This window comes from Lolium perenne, chromosome 4 (genome assembly GCF_019359855.2).
Source record: "Lolium perenne isolate Kyuss_39 chromosome 4, Kyuss_2.0, whole genome shotgun sequence".
NCBI classification, from domain to species: domain Eukaryota; kingdom Viridiplantae; phylum Streptophyta; class Magnoliopsida; order Poales; family Poaceae; genus Lolium; species Lolium perenne.
Window position 1 is genome coordinate 371,456,910 of NC_067247.2, and position 15,306 is coordinate 371,472,215.

Here is a 15,306-nt window from a genome sequence, read left to right on the forward strand (position 1 = left end):
GAATTTTAGTGCCGTAGCACCGTCGGCTTTTCTCACTGGCTTAGCCTCGATCCATTTGCTGAACTTGTCAACAGCGACCAGGAGGTACTCAAAACCGCCAGGAGATGATCTTTTTAACTTACCAACCATATCGAGCCCCCAGACCGCAAATGGCCAGGTGATAGGTATGGTCTTCAGCTCTTGGGCTGGAGCGTTTGGTTGAGTAGCGTAGTACTGACAACCTCGGCAGGTCTTGACTATTTTATCAGCGTCTTCTTTAGCTGTAAGCCAGTAGAAATCTAACCGAAAAGCTTTTGCAACGAGTGATCTGGGAGCGGCGTGATGCCCGCAGTCCCCTGCGTGGATCTCTCTGAGGATTTCAATGCCATCTTGATTGGAGACGCATTTAAGAAATACCCCTGCTGCACTTCGTTTGTAGAGCTGTCCATCAACTATTGTGTAGGTTCTTGCTCGTCTTACGATCTGTCGTGCGAGGAGCTCGTCCTCTGGCAACTTCTGATCGATGAGGTAGTCCAGGAAAGGCTGGGTCCAAGCCGGAATGATAGCCATCACTTCCCTAGCCGGAGACACTGCCACCTCTGGGTTTTCCGGGTTAGCGCCCTTAACTGAGGGTATCCGGAGATGCTCCAGGAAAATGCCAGGCGGAATTGGTTTCCTGCCGGATCCGAGCTTGGATAGCATGTCTGCCGCTGTGTTATCGTCTCTCCTGACGTACTTGACTTCGTATCCGAGGAAGCTCTTGGCAATCTCGTCAACTTCGTCTCTGTAGGCCGCCATGACGGAATTTCTGGCGTTCCAGGTTCCGGCTACTTGCTGTGCCACCAGGTCGGAATCTCCACAGCATATGATGTGCTTGATCCCCATTTCCTTAGCGATGCGCAGACCGTGTAGTAGAGCCTCATATTCCGCCATGTTGTTAGTAGCTTCGAAGTGGATCTGCAGAACATACTGCAGTTCTTCTCCGGTAGGGGACTTCAGGGTGACTCCGGCTCCTGAGCCTTGGTGCTGCTTGGATCCGTCGAAGTGCATGACCCATGTCTCTGGTTCCGGCTCCAGACTTGCATCCGGAGCTTCTGTCCAATCTGCAACGAAATCCGCCAGAACCTGGGATTTTACCGCAGTCCTTGGCTTGTAAGCGATGTCGAAGGCGGATAATTCGATGCCCCATTTAGCCGTACGTCCTGTTGCGTCAGCGTTGTTGAGAATTGTTGACAGCGGAGCCTTGCTCACGATCACATCGGATGCTCTTGGAAATAATGCCTCAGCTTCCGGCTGCCTAGGAACACGCCATAAGCTAGCTTCTGAAAGTGAGGATATCTTTGTTTTGATTCCGTCAGCACCTCGCTGATGTAGTAGACAGGTCTCTGGACGTCATATTCATGACCTTCTTCCTTTCGCTCCACCACGATGACGAGGCTGACGACTTTGTTGGTAGCTGCCAGATAAAGGAGCATTGGCTCTGACTCTACTGGAGCTGCCAAGATAGGCGGGGAGGTGAGTATTTCCTTCAACCCTCGAAGAGCTGCATCAGCTGCGTCGTGCCAGACAAATTTGTCTGTTTTCTTCAGCAGCTTGTACAGAGGTAGTGCCTTCTCGCCAAGACGGCTGACAAACCTACTGATTGCTGCAACACAACCAGTTAGTCGTTGCACATCTTTGAGACAAGTTGGCCTTTTGATGCACAGGATTGCCTTGATCTTTTCCGGGTTAACCTCAATGCCTCTGTGAGAGACTATGAAGCCAAGGAGTTTTCCGGCTGGCACGCCAAAGACGCACTTCAGCGGATTCAACATCATCTTGTACCTGCGGAGGTTGTCGAAGGTTTCTGTGAGGTCGCTGATCAAGTCGGATCCTTTCCGGGTCATGACCGCGATGTCGTCGACGTAAGCGTGTACGTTCCGGCCAATTTGGTCCTTCAGGCACCGCTGCATCGTACGCTGGTAGGTAGCACCTGCATTTTTCAGACCAAAGGGCATAGTAACATAGCAGTAAGTACCAAACGGGGTAATGAATGAAGTCGCCTTTTGGTCGGATTCCTTCATCCGGATCTGATGATACCCGGAATACGCATCAAGAAAACACAGAAGTTCCGCCCCCGCCGTCGAATCAATGACTTGGTCAATGCGCGGCAAGGGGAACGGATCCTTCGGGCAATGTTTGTTCAAGCCAGAGTAATCGATGCACATTCTTAGTATTTCAGTGTTCTTTTTGGGTACAAGGACGGGATTCGCGACCCAATCGGTGTGGATAACTTCTATTACAAAACCTGCTTCTAGTAACTTTGCTAGTTCCAATCCTATGGCGCGGCGCTTCTTGTCTCCAAAGCGTCGCATAGCTTGCTTCACTGGTTTGGCCCCTGGATTTATGTTGAGGTAGTGCTCGGCGAGTTCCCTAGGTACTCCGGACATGTCAGAAGGTTGCCATGCGAAGATATCCATGTTAGCGCGGAGGAACTCGACGAGCGCGCTTTCCTATTTGGGGTCCATGTTGGCTCCGACTGAAACCTGCTTGGAAGAGTCACCCGGAATGAGGTCATGCTTCTTGGTTTCTATCGTGGGCTTGAAGGAGGTTTTCTGCTCGGAGATTTGCTTCTTGGTGGTCTGCATCTCAGTCGGATCCACCGCGGCTCTGTAGCCTTTCAGCTCTTCTCCGGATAACATAGACTCGGCGAAGGCGGCTTCGCCTAACTCGCACTCATGAGCCTTTTTGTAGTCTCCGGATACGGTAATCATACCTTTAGGACCCGGAATCTTGAGCTTGTTGTAGATGTAGCACGCTCTTGCGTGGAACTTGTGGTAGGTGGGCCTGCCGAAGATGACGTGGTAGGAGCTCTTGAAGGGCACAACTTCAAACGTGATCTTCTCTTCGCGGAAATTATGAACATCGCCAAAAGCCACGGGAAGTGTGATACTGCCGAGGGAATTCGCCTTCTTACCCGGAACCACACCATGAAACTCAGTGGTTCTGTGCTTGAGCTGTTCCTTGGTGAGGTTCATCCGCTCTAGAGTCTCCAGGTACATGATGTTCAGGCTGGCTCCGCCATCCATGAGGCACTTGGAGAAGTCATACCCATCGATGCGGGGACTTACAACCAAGGCGTAGCATTCCTTCGGCACGATTGCGGGATGATCCTTCCGATCAAATGTGCACGGGATTTCCGACCACCTGACGTACTGCGGCACAGCCGGAACTATGGCGTTCAGGATCCGGGTAGCTGACTTGGAGGCGCGTACTGTTGGGGTTCCGAGGAAAGTGTGGTAAGCCCCCACGCTCTTTTTGTCGAATGGGTTGGATTTTCCTGCGGATCCTGCCTTGGGATCCGGCGAGTTATCATCCTCATCCATCGCCTCGGAACTATCATCCTCTTTGTCCTTGTTCTTGCCCTTGCCACCTTTTCCGCGAGGGCGGTGCTTCCGGGCGCGCTTGTATCCGGCCTCCGGGTCGTTCTTTAGATCATTGACCCACTTGCAGTTGCGGTTGGTATGAGTGGACTTCCCTGTAACCGGATCCAGATGGGCCAGGCAGGGCATGTCTCTGTACTCCTCATAGGTTTGTGGTGCGCGGGATCCGGCAGCAGTGACCTCGGAGGTATGCTGCTGACCCCTGCCGGCTCCGCCTCCGCGTCCGCGTCCTCTTCCGCCTCCTGGACCTCCGCGTTGAAACGCCATGGCGACCATCTCGGATCCGCCACTCTTCTGGTCATCAGGGTTCTTGCGCTTATGGCTGCTGCTGCCGCCATTGTCACGGTTCTTCTTTTGTTGGTGCAGGGGGATTGCTGTAGCTGCGAGATCACCGCCTGCGTCGTCATCGGCGGCAGTGTTGTCACTAGCGATGGTGATCATGTCATCCAACGTCAGTTGATTTGCATTGACCATGCAGGTTAGCTTGTGTCGCAGCAACCCTCCTCGCTGCAAGCCCCCAATGAAGGCGTGCATTGCTGTGCGGTTGTCAACGTTCTCGCACTCGTTTCTGCATGCCAACCATCTGGTGAGGAAATTTCTCGATGTTTCGCCCTTCTTCTGGATGCAAGCCTGTAGGTCGCTTGTTGTGGCAGGTCTCTTGTAGGTGCCCCTGAAGTGTTTCTCAAAAGCATTCTTCAGGTCGAACCAGCAAAAGATGGAGTTCTTCTCGAGGTCACTGAGCCAGATCCGGGCTGGACCTACAAGGTACAACTGGAGCATGCGGCAGGCGATGTTAGGGGTTCCTCCGGCGAAGGTTACAGCGTTGTAGTAATCCTCGATCCAGGTATCCGGCCTTTCGGTGCCATCATAGTGCTTCAGATTTCCGGGTAGCTTGAGGTTCATCCTTGGCTTTGGTTCCTCTCGAATCATCCTGCCAAAGCACTTCGGGCCAATGTAGTCGGTTCTGTACTCGTTAAGGCGGTCCCGCGCGTCGCGCGAGCCGTGGCGAGGAGACTTTGAGCGAGAGCGAGATCTCCGGCCATTGCCTCCGCCTCCACCTCCGCCTCCACCGCTAGGTGGTGGGGAGGGAGACCTGCGAGGTGGGCGGTCTGACTTCTTGCTTCCGCCATCTGAATCTCCTCGGCCTTCCTGGTGCTGACTCCGGCTCCTGTGGCTGCCTTCGCCTTGGCGCTGGCTGCCCTGGTCGTTCCGGCGAGGCTCCGGGTCACGGCTCCGACGAGGCTCTGGGTCCCGGCTCCTGCGAGGTTCTGGGTCGCGGCTCCGACGAGGTTCTGGATCGCGGTTCCGGCGAGGCTCTGGACCGCGGTCTTCATTCCGACTCCTCCTGGGCTCGGGTTCATGAACATTGTTCTGATTCCGGCGAGGTTCCGGCGAGCGCTCCCTGTTTCTGTTTCTTGGCAGCACGTTGTCGCGGATAACAAGCGCACCATGCCCCATGGGCCTGGTGTTTCCGGCTGGACTACGGCGGCGAGGGGGTCGCGGGTAACCGTTGGGTGGAGGTGAGGGGTTGCGGTATTTGTCTCTTCCGGAGTACATCGCGTCCTTTCCCTTCCTTGGATCCGACGGAGGCGTCTGTGACGGAACAGGGATCGGATTTGGGTGCTCCCTGGCCCTTCTTCTGCGCTCCGACGATCCGGTGTGCGATTCATCGTCCTTCTGCGCGGTAGATACACAGTTATCCGGATTGGATTCCAACCTGCGCGAAGTATCTGCCTTGCTCTGCTGCTGCATTGCTGAAGCGACAAGTGTGCGGAGATAGTTGATGTCAACTTCTTCGTCCTTCTTCTTCAGCAATTCCGCTGCTTTCTGTATGTTGTCCTTTGGAGTTTCCAGCGGCTGGTGATCTGCGGGCGTGTTGAAGGGTATCCTTGTGGGGACCCCGGACTAACGGTCCGAAATACCCTGTTATGTATACAGTTCACGATCCCATGATCAGTGTGTCGTGAACACATAACCGAACTGATATCAAATTACACCATCCATTACAAAGCGGAAAAAGAAAATTACAATGAGGTCACATGACCAATACTTACATAATAGCCTCGAAGGGCCTAACTAAACATCAGAGTAGCATCATCACTTCAGCAGCGCAGTACCCAAGTCATCTGCCATAACCCTACAGGCAACTGACTGGGAAGACGTTCCTAGCTCGCATAGACGTCGTCAACTCCTTCTTCATCTATCGAAGTCCTCCAGGTCTGGCCAAGTAAATAGCCAGGGACAAAGCCGTGAGTACATTTGAATTGTACTCGCAAACCATCAAGAAGGTGATAACAATTCTAACTAAAGAAGACAAGAGAGGAAGAATAGTTTCTCTGGTGGATATAGCATGTGAAAGAGAATCAGTTTCTCTTGTGGATATAGCATGTGAAAGAGAATCAGTTTCTCTTGTGGATATAGCATCCCACATCACAGTTGAAGGGGACACTAAGAAAGTCCTATGACATCTCTATATATTTGTTAAAGCAGAGTTCCTCTACATGAAACACTAGGAAGGGTCACCCTCTTTTGTTTCATTTTCCTCGACCATCTCCACATGGTCGGCACACCATCTTTCCTGTACCCTTCCGGTACTTCCAACACACATTTCCTTTGGAAATTTTTTTTCAAAACCAAAACTCGACACAGCTCTGTAACGGCCATCCCAACCGTCCATGACCGCGGACGCGGCTATTCGAATAGATTTGACTCTGCAGAGTTTGCACACTTTCCCCACAAGATCCGCGAGTCTATCATGTGGGCATCATCCCTGCATATCAACTATGCCATGACAGAAACTCGGACATAACCTTTCGCTTATCTCCCCTGACATGAGTCCTTCCCTGCGGGCTTACCCCTTCCCGGCACCCCGGCAGCATACCTCCTTTTGAGCGTATCTCCGGCGCCATGACAGAAGACCCTCAGTAATCGTCCGGCTATCAGTTAAGACAGTGTATTGCCTCCTCCAGAGCGCAACCCGGTGTCAGAGGTCATCGTGACCCTCCTAGAGAGTTGTGAAGGTGTCTCATGCCAGCTTCAACAAACTAGGGCTAAGCCCCGTGCCCATGTTGGGGTAATGTGGTTGCGCGATTTAGTTGTTCCGGGCGAATACAAAGAAACGTGTGTCGTTTTTCTCAAAAACCCAAGTCACACACACTTTCCTCTTTCCAACCATCTTTGTCCAGATCATTTCCTTTCATCAACCATACACTCGGGTAAGGTCAACTCACCCAAGGTTTTCTCAAAAACTTTTACAACAAGGTAAACCTTGAGGGGTTCCCAACCTAAAGTTTTATGCAAGAGCTAAGGTATATCGATGGCACGACGCTAGACATCATACCACTAAGGAGAGGACAATTGAAGCGTCAAGGGGGGGGGGGGAGATCATACATACTTAGGATAAGCATGCATGGAAACAACATAGGTAGGATTGCTCGACAAGGTTCATGATGTTAATCATCATACCATGAAGAAGAAGATAAAATAGGTGGTCAAGGGGGGGCATACATGCTTCGGGTAAGCATGCATAAAAGCAACAGGGGTTTTAACATACTTGAGAGTAAGTATGCGTAACATCAACAATGGGTTCGACATACTTGAGAGTAAGTATGCCTAGCATCAACAAGAGATTCAACATACTTGGGAGTAAGTATGTATAGCATCAAAAAGAGTTAGAAGGCATCACAAGGACATGATACTAACCATCATACCACTAAGGGGTGCAAGAAGGGTGTCGAGAGGTCGACACACTCAAGGTAGGTGGGCATACCCTCACACTTAGAGGGTACACCAAGGTAATGGTTATGATCATCATTCCCGAAAAGGGGAATTGTAGGTGAGGTGTCAAAGAGAATCAACATGCTCACGGTGAGCATGCTCCATCAACATAAGTAGAAACAACACAAGATAAAACGAGAGACAAGAATAACACAAGTAACCACAATGTGTGATTCAACAATCAGAGATCAAGAGATGGCTTGCCTTGGCTTATTTGTCCCTGGACTTCTTCAACTTCATCAATATAAGAATCCCGTCAATATAAATAAAATCCTTGTCCGAACCACTTCTTCTTCTTCTCCGGAATCGTTCGCATCTATCGTCGGAAAATATAAAAGGAACACAATCAATCATATTGCACCAATCATAACAAGCATGCAACATTCAACAATCAACAAGCAATAGCTAACCACCTTACTACGGGCTAACATACAAAGAACTTATAGATACTGCAAAGCAACTAAAAGAGAACCCATTTTATTTACCTAGTAAAGGTATGAGAGTATCACAACTTAGCAATTGCCTTTCTCGGGTATCACCATGGTATAAACCAAATATCCCCTGGTAGATAACATCCTAAAGAGGACAAGTGCATTAGTTTGACATCAAATACAATCACAAAGCATTTTCAAACATTTTTGAAAAAGTAGAAAACAGTTTTCCTAACTTAATTTGTTCCCATAACACTACAACCAAAAAAAATAGGAAGCAAACCATATACCACATCATTTGAAAACTTAAGCAAAACAAAAGAGCTAATGTTAGGTTGCAGAGGTTTGGTTTTGCAAGCATAAAACAAAGGTTGCCCATCTCTACTAAAAGAGTTGGTCAAGGGTTTTAAATAAACCGAAAAGTTTTGCTTCAACAATGCATGTCACACATATACCTTACTAACAGCAACAAATATGTATGAACAGAGACTAATAATATTTTTCCTAGATAGCCAGTACTAATACAAGACTAACCCAATTGGAAACACCTAAAAATATTAAACCTACAATTTTAGGAATTTCTATGAATCTGACTGTACAGAAAACAAGATCTGTAAGCCATAAATCGTAGAAAAATCCTAAAAATATGAGGCCACTTGCATTTGAAAGGTAATTAAACAGAGATGCATACCCAATTGGATTTGGGTTCAAATTGTTTCTGAAACTCTCACAAATGGATTGACAAGTTTACTGCATGTCTGTACCATTTGCTTTCTCACTGGAGTTACACAACAGATAAATGTTTGAAACTTGTTGGAGATGATTAAGAAAACATTCAGTAATCCTTCAGAAGTGGAATCACTCAATTAGGTTCAAAAATGGATTTTTGATGAATTAAAAGCTAACAGCCATGTCTGCACAACACACAGAATAAGTTTAATTCACCAAAAATCATACACACATCAGAAAAATATGAGGCTTGCTGCATCTGAAAGGTATTGAATAGGTGGTTCTTACCCAATTGGTTTCATTCAAAAATTCGTTTCCAAGCTCCTGGTTTAATTCGACAAAGTCAGATCTGACCAGATCTTGATCTGTGAACCATTTCAGTTTCAGGAGGTCAATCGAAGTGAAACCACCGCCAAAATGAAGGTACTGAAGAGGGCTTTCACCCACAGTTGAGTTTTCTCAAAAGGTTTCGTAAAACGGAAGAAATCTCACAAACAGTGATTCTGCATGTTTGCAGAACTTTATTTACCTTGCAAAATCCGTAACGAATTTGAGTATGAGACCAACGCCAAGTTGTAGATCTTTTCAATACCTATCTGCGGAACTTTGAATCACTCGATTTGGATCTGCACACAAGATTTGGCGGATTTTACAAGTTCGTACCAGAATCTGAAACAGCAAGATACAGAAATTACTGCATGGTTTTGGACGAACTTTGCTCAAGAACTTCAGATCTGAGGATAGCTCAAGCTTCTCCATGCTTGGACCAACATGAACCTGCATCAAGATCCAATCTTAGCAAGGGAGGAAGAAGAAGAGGAGAGAAAACCATCTAGGGTTGGGGAGAAGAAGGAGAGGGAGGCTCTCATGGTGAGGGGAAGCTTGAGGGAGGAGGGGAGCTTCATCTAGGTGGATTTCCATGGCCATGGCCGGCCATGGAGCTTGGGAGGAGCAGCAGCTCGTGGGTAAGAGGTATGAGAGGAGTGTGAGGGAGTGGAGGAAGGAGTGGGGAGTGAAAAATGAGAGCAAAGAGAGGAGGGGGTGGCCGGCTATGTGGTTTTATAGAGGGAGGGAGTGGTGGCAGCTCTTCACTTGATTGGCCAAGGTGGGTGGCTGCCCATTTAGTGATTGGGGTAGTTGGGAGGCAAAGCTTGTGGAGGAAGGAAAAGAAGAGGAAGGGGCTGGCCGAAATTTTTGCCATGCCAACATAATTGGCCGGCTCCATTCTTGCCAAATACAAGTGAACAATGTGAGGGAGAGGCACAACATCCATGTGAATAGATATGTGCATGATGTTGAGGAGAAAATGTCAAAGAGTGACTTTGATGATGATAAAAATAGAAGTAGATACATATAGATAGAAATAATGGGAAGGGTGACATGTACTCCAAGGATAATTGTTACCACTATGGTTGGGACTAACAAAAGATGAAAAATAGACCCAAAGGTATATTTGATGATTAGAAGTTTTTATTTGAATTCAATTTTGGAAGGATTGGGATTGATCACATGCAACAATGCATGAGCCTGTCAAGGTAGATGGGATGGTGAGTTAAGTATTCCAATACTCACAAGGATGAATATTGTGACATAAATCATCAATTCATGAGGTCAATGTGATAATAGAAAAGAATAGAGGATTGAGATGGATATGATGAAACATAAGTTGCTATTCAAATAAGAGGTCAATAGGGAGTGATTTGAAAGTATCAAATGATCATCCATTTGATCAAAAATTGGGGGATGGAGGGGATACAATGTGGTGGATCAGAGATGTGCATAAGATGTGCAAGAGTTGCCATTTGAAAAAGAGTTTAATTGAAGGGTATGGGACACACCTCAATTGTCTAGAGACAATTGGGAATGAACTCAAGTGGAATTTTGAAGATGTTGAGAGAAAACTAGTTGGAACATAGGAGTTCAAAATATTCTACTTACTTTCTCAAGTAAAGTAGAGTTTTTCTCAAATTTAAAGTAAACAAGAAATGGTATAGGTACCATAAACAAGCCTTTTGTTAAAAACAAAACAAAACAGAGAGTAATGTTTTAGAAATCAGTACTTGGTAGAAATGGGATGAAAAACAAAACCCATTTTAGTTCCTTGTTTTCTTTGAAGAATTATTTTGAAAAGATTTAATAAAACTAGAAGTAGTTTTGTGATAAAACTAGAGAAGGAAAATCAATAGGACCTTTGAGAGAGAAAACTTATTTTAGGGAGAAGTGTTCTCAAGGGTAGATGGTGGATACAAAATGTACCCATCATTCCCACTCTTGGTTTTGTGAAGATTTAACTTGAATAAAAACAAGAGGTGAAAATAAAGAAAGTGATCTAGTGCAGAAACACTGGATAAGGTATGAGATCAAGTTGAATATAGGAGTTGCAAGGATAGATTGAGACATGCAGGATGTGGAGGTTGAAGAGGATGTTGCATGGATGAGATCCATGCATTGAAGTCAACAATAACAGTTGTGGGTGCTTAGAGATCAATTGCCAAAGTCTGGACATTTAAGCCTGTCAACACAGATGGTCGACATGGCCTCAAAATCAACAAGGATGAGTGGGTATAAGAGAGGGATGTAGCTAGGGGAAGATGATCCCAAGTTTTGAATTAAGGATGATTGAGCTAGGTTGCACCACAAGGAGAAAAATCAAGGTGGCACACTCATGTTGTCATCAGGAGAGAGGTTTGATGTAGTAAGAAGGAAAATAATTCTTCCTAAGCCACACATGTGTTTTATTTGGTGAGTTGCTTGTTTAACCACTAGAGGTGTTGTTCTTTGAGGTAACTAAAGACAAAACTCAACAAGCAAAACAAGATAATACATCTACCAACAGATCAAAGAAATTCATCTTAACAGACAGATCAAGGCAATTCGTCTTAATTAGTCTAAAGAAAAAGTTTTTGTTCCCCCTGATTTTTGAAATATGGACAACTAATCAAGGTTGCAAAAGTTGGGGTGTTACAGATCTTCCACCCTTAAAATAATCTCGTCCCGAGATTACTGAGCGTAGAACTGGAGGGGTTGTAAAGCTTAACGAAAGTTAGACTCCATTCTTCTGTCGGCGTGCCGTTGTTGAGAGGGTCGCAACTTCAGCTTCTGAGAGACATGTTAGATTTCTTCCGAGGGAAAGCTTCGTGAAGGGTTGACTACTCCATGCAGGTGTTGGATCTGTAGCTTCTTCACGATCCTGGCGGAGGTTCAAGACTGTGGGAGGCTTAGTGCACCCAACGGTGCTTGAGCAGGGCTGAAAACCTTTTTAGAGTTAGCTTGATTTTAGTGGAAGACGAAGTCTTCCACCCTTAAGATTTTTCATCTGGTTCTCGGAAAACTCAGAGCTTCTGCCTTGTAGTTCTGTCTGGGGCTTCTGAAGAAGTCATCGGTCTTCCTTGTTCAGCTGAAGGATCTTCGGGGGCGACGTGCAGACCACAACTTCAAGAGGCACTCACGGTGTTAACTCAACCATATGGGACGCGCGGTGAGTTAGTAAGTTGAAGAAATGCATGGTTGGTATCCATATGAAGCCGCAACAGAGGGCGTCGAAGACAATCTTCAGCTTGAGAGTCGGGGCTGACTTATACCAGATAAGAAGTGAGCGGGTAAATTACACCTAACCTTGAGTCTTGAGGTATCTTCAGGAGCTTCACTTGATGAGGACCAGATGAACCATGTGATGTAGCTTTGCTTTGACGCTATTGCTCTCTCAGCTTGTTAGACAGTGTGTTAGAGGGTAGTTTTAAAAAGATATCCTCGAGGTTAGCGCGATTATGCTCTGAGGTTAGACCAAGTTAGTATGTCTTCTTGCAGAGGTGCGATCACTCTTGAAGGTATGGGCTTCGCTTTCTTGGCGTAGTAGAGATGCTTCAGTTGATCTTGAAAGTAGTTATCGAAGATAGGGGCCTGGGTTAGTTTTTCCAACGGTTGAAAACAACTGTTAACAAGGCTAACTTCTCAGAAAACTAGCAGTTAGCATTTTAACGGCAAGGTAGATGAGGGTGAAAACATCTTAGAGAGGCTTCCTACGCTGGGTTATCACACTCAGAATGTTTTTAGACCTAAATAGCAAGACAAACACACACACAACAAACAGATACAAACACTCAAGGCAGCACACTAGGGAAATACAAGCAATCATCAAACCAGACATGGTACTCTAAGTACCCAGAAATTCCTAATGCGCGGGGGTAGCTCAATCAAAGAGATTGAGTTTGTCCTATCCATCCTATAGGTTTGGGGGCTGGTCACATATGTCGCCGTCTTCATATTGTCAGCATCAACTTCAACTTGGATCATTGTAGCAGTTGGTGGTGAAGGGGCCGGGTGTTGAGCCGTTGATGTCGAAGTGGAGGCGGAAACTGTGTAGAACTTCTAGTCTCGACATCCCGAAAACATGAGGTCTTTGAAGAGGTAGCTATTGAGGTGCTCCCGAAGTTGGCAACTTCTGGTGGCTGGCCTAAAAATTACTAGTCAAGAAACTGAGGACTTGATCCCTGACGACTGCAAAAAGTGCATGTCCACGGAGGAACAGGGTCAGCTCCTTAACAGACTTTGGTGATAACCAAAGACATGATATTATCATTCTTTTATGTGCACACTAAGTCGGCCTCCAATCTTCAATAGCTGTCGTTGGAGATTCATGAGTCTTCCTGTGGGATTGATGTATCTTTGAGTTCGAGTCTCCGGTCTGAGTTGGAGACATCGTCCAATATGTAGGTTTGAAGTGGATGAGACAATAGAGTAAGAATTTTCAAACACTTCTATAAAGCGGAGAGATAAGAATTTAGAAGTTTTGAAGAAACAAGAGGAGTGAAGCTATGCTTCCGACTAAAGAAATAATTTGTTTCGTAAATAGTTTTTCCCAATTACTTGTCTCCTAACTAACGTCCATGCTAACTAAGGTCTCCTATAGTCAGGATGGCTCTGATACCAGCTCTGTGGGGACCCCGGACTAACGGTCCGAAATACCCTGTTATGTATACAGTTCACGATCCCATGATCAGTGTGTCGTGAACACATAACCGAACTGATATCAAATTACACCATCCATTACAAAGCGGAAAAAGAAAATTACAATGAGGTCACATGACCAATACTTACATAATAGCCTCGAAGGGCCTAACTAAACATCAGAGTAGCATCATCACTTCAGCAGCGCAGTACCCAAGTCATCTGCCATAACCCTACAGGCAACTGACTGGGAAGACGTTCCTAGCTCGCATAGACGTCGTCAACTCCTTCTTCATCTATCGAAGTCCTCCAGGTCTGGCCAAGTAAATAGCCAGGGACAAAGCCGTGAGTACATTTGAATTGTACTCGCAAACCATCAAGAAGGTGATAACAATTCTAACTAAAGAAGACAAGAGAGGAAGAATAGTTTCTCTGGTGGATATAGCATGTGAAAGAGAATCAGTTTCTCTTGTGGATATAGCATGTGAAAGAGAATCAGTTTCTCTTGTGGATATAGCATCCCACATCACAGTTGAAGGGGACACTAAGAAAGTCCTATGACATCTCTATATATTTGTTAAAGCAGAGTTCCTCTACATGAAACACTAGGAAGGGTCACCCTCTTTTGTTTCATTTTCCTCGACCATCTCCACATGGTCGGCACACCATCTTTCCTGTACCCTTCCGGTACTTCCAACACACATTTCCTTTGGAAATTTTTTTTCAAAACCAAAACTCGACACAGCTCTGTAACGGCCATCCCAACCGTCCATGACCGCGGACGCGGCTATTCGAATAGATTTGACTCTGCAGAGTTTGCACACTTTCCCCACAAGATCCGCGAGTCTATCATGTGGGCATCATCCCTGCATATCAACTATGCCATGACAGAAACTCGGACATAACCTTTCGCTTATCTCCCCTGACATGAGTCCTTCCCTGCGGGCTTACCCCTTCCCGGCACCCCGGCAGCATACCTCCTTTTGAGCGTATCTCCGGCGCCATGACAGAAGACCCTCAGTAATCGTCCGGCTATCAGTTAAGACAGTGTATTGCCTCCTCCAGAGCGCAACCCGGTGTCAGAGGTCATCGTGACCCTCCTAGAGAGTTGTGAAGGTGTCTCATGCCAGCTTCAACAAACTAGGGCTAAGCCCCGTGCCCATGTTGGGGTAATGTGGTTGCGCGATTTAGTTGTTCCGGGCGAATACAAAGAAACGTGTGTCGTTTTTCTCAAAAACCCAAGTCACACACACTTTCCTCTTTCCAACCATCTTTGTCCAGATCATTTCCTTTCATCAACCATACACTCGGGTAAGGTCAACTCACCCAAGGTTTTCTCAAAAACTTTTACAACAAGGTAAACCTTGAGGGGTTCCCAACCTAAAGTTTTATGCAAGAGCTAAGGTATATCGATGGCACGACGCTAGACATCATACCACTAAGGAGAGGACAATTGAAGCGTCAAGGGGGGGGGGGGAGATCATACATACTTAGGATAAGCATGCATGGAAACAACATAGGTAGGATTGCTCGACAAGGTTCATGATGTTAATCATCATACCATGAAGAAGAAGATAAAATAGGTGGTCAAGGGGGGGCATACATGCTTCGGGTAAGCATGCATAAAAGCAACAGGGGTTTTAACATACTTGAGAGTAAGTATGCGTAACATCAACAATGGGTTCGACATACTTGAGAGTAAGTATGCCTAGCATCAACAAGAGATTCAACATACTTGGGAGTAAGTATGTATAGCATCAAAAAGAGTTAGAAGGCATCACAAGGACATGATACTAACCATCATACCACTAAGGGGTGCAAGAAGGGTGTCGAGAGGTCGACACACTCAAGGTAGGTGGGCATACCCTCACACTTAGAGGGTACACCAAGGTAATGGTTATGATCATCATTCCCGAAAAGGGGAATTGTAGGTGAGGTGTCAAAGAGAATCAACATGCTCACGGTGAGCATGCTCCATCAACATAAGTAGAAACAACACAAGATAAAACGAGAGACAAGAA

General features: G+C 46.4%; 1 long non-coding RNA gene across 1 annotated transcript; it reads right to left on the bottom strand.

Moving 5' to 3' along the window:
• Nucleotides 1-7,382: 7,382 nt before the first annotated feature.
• Nucleotides 7,383-9,387, bottom strand: LOC139829822 (uncharacterized). The gene is made up of 5 exons (XR_007868168.2): nt 9,053-9,387; nt 8,868-8,964; nt 8,627-8,703; nt 7,664-7,754; nt 7,383-7,494 (listed from the first exon to the last, which is right to left on the bottom strand). It is a non-coding gene; the product is annotated as an uncharacterized lncRNA (long non-coding RNA).
• Nucleotides 9,388-15,306: the final 5,919 nt, after the last annotated feature.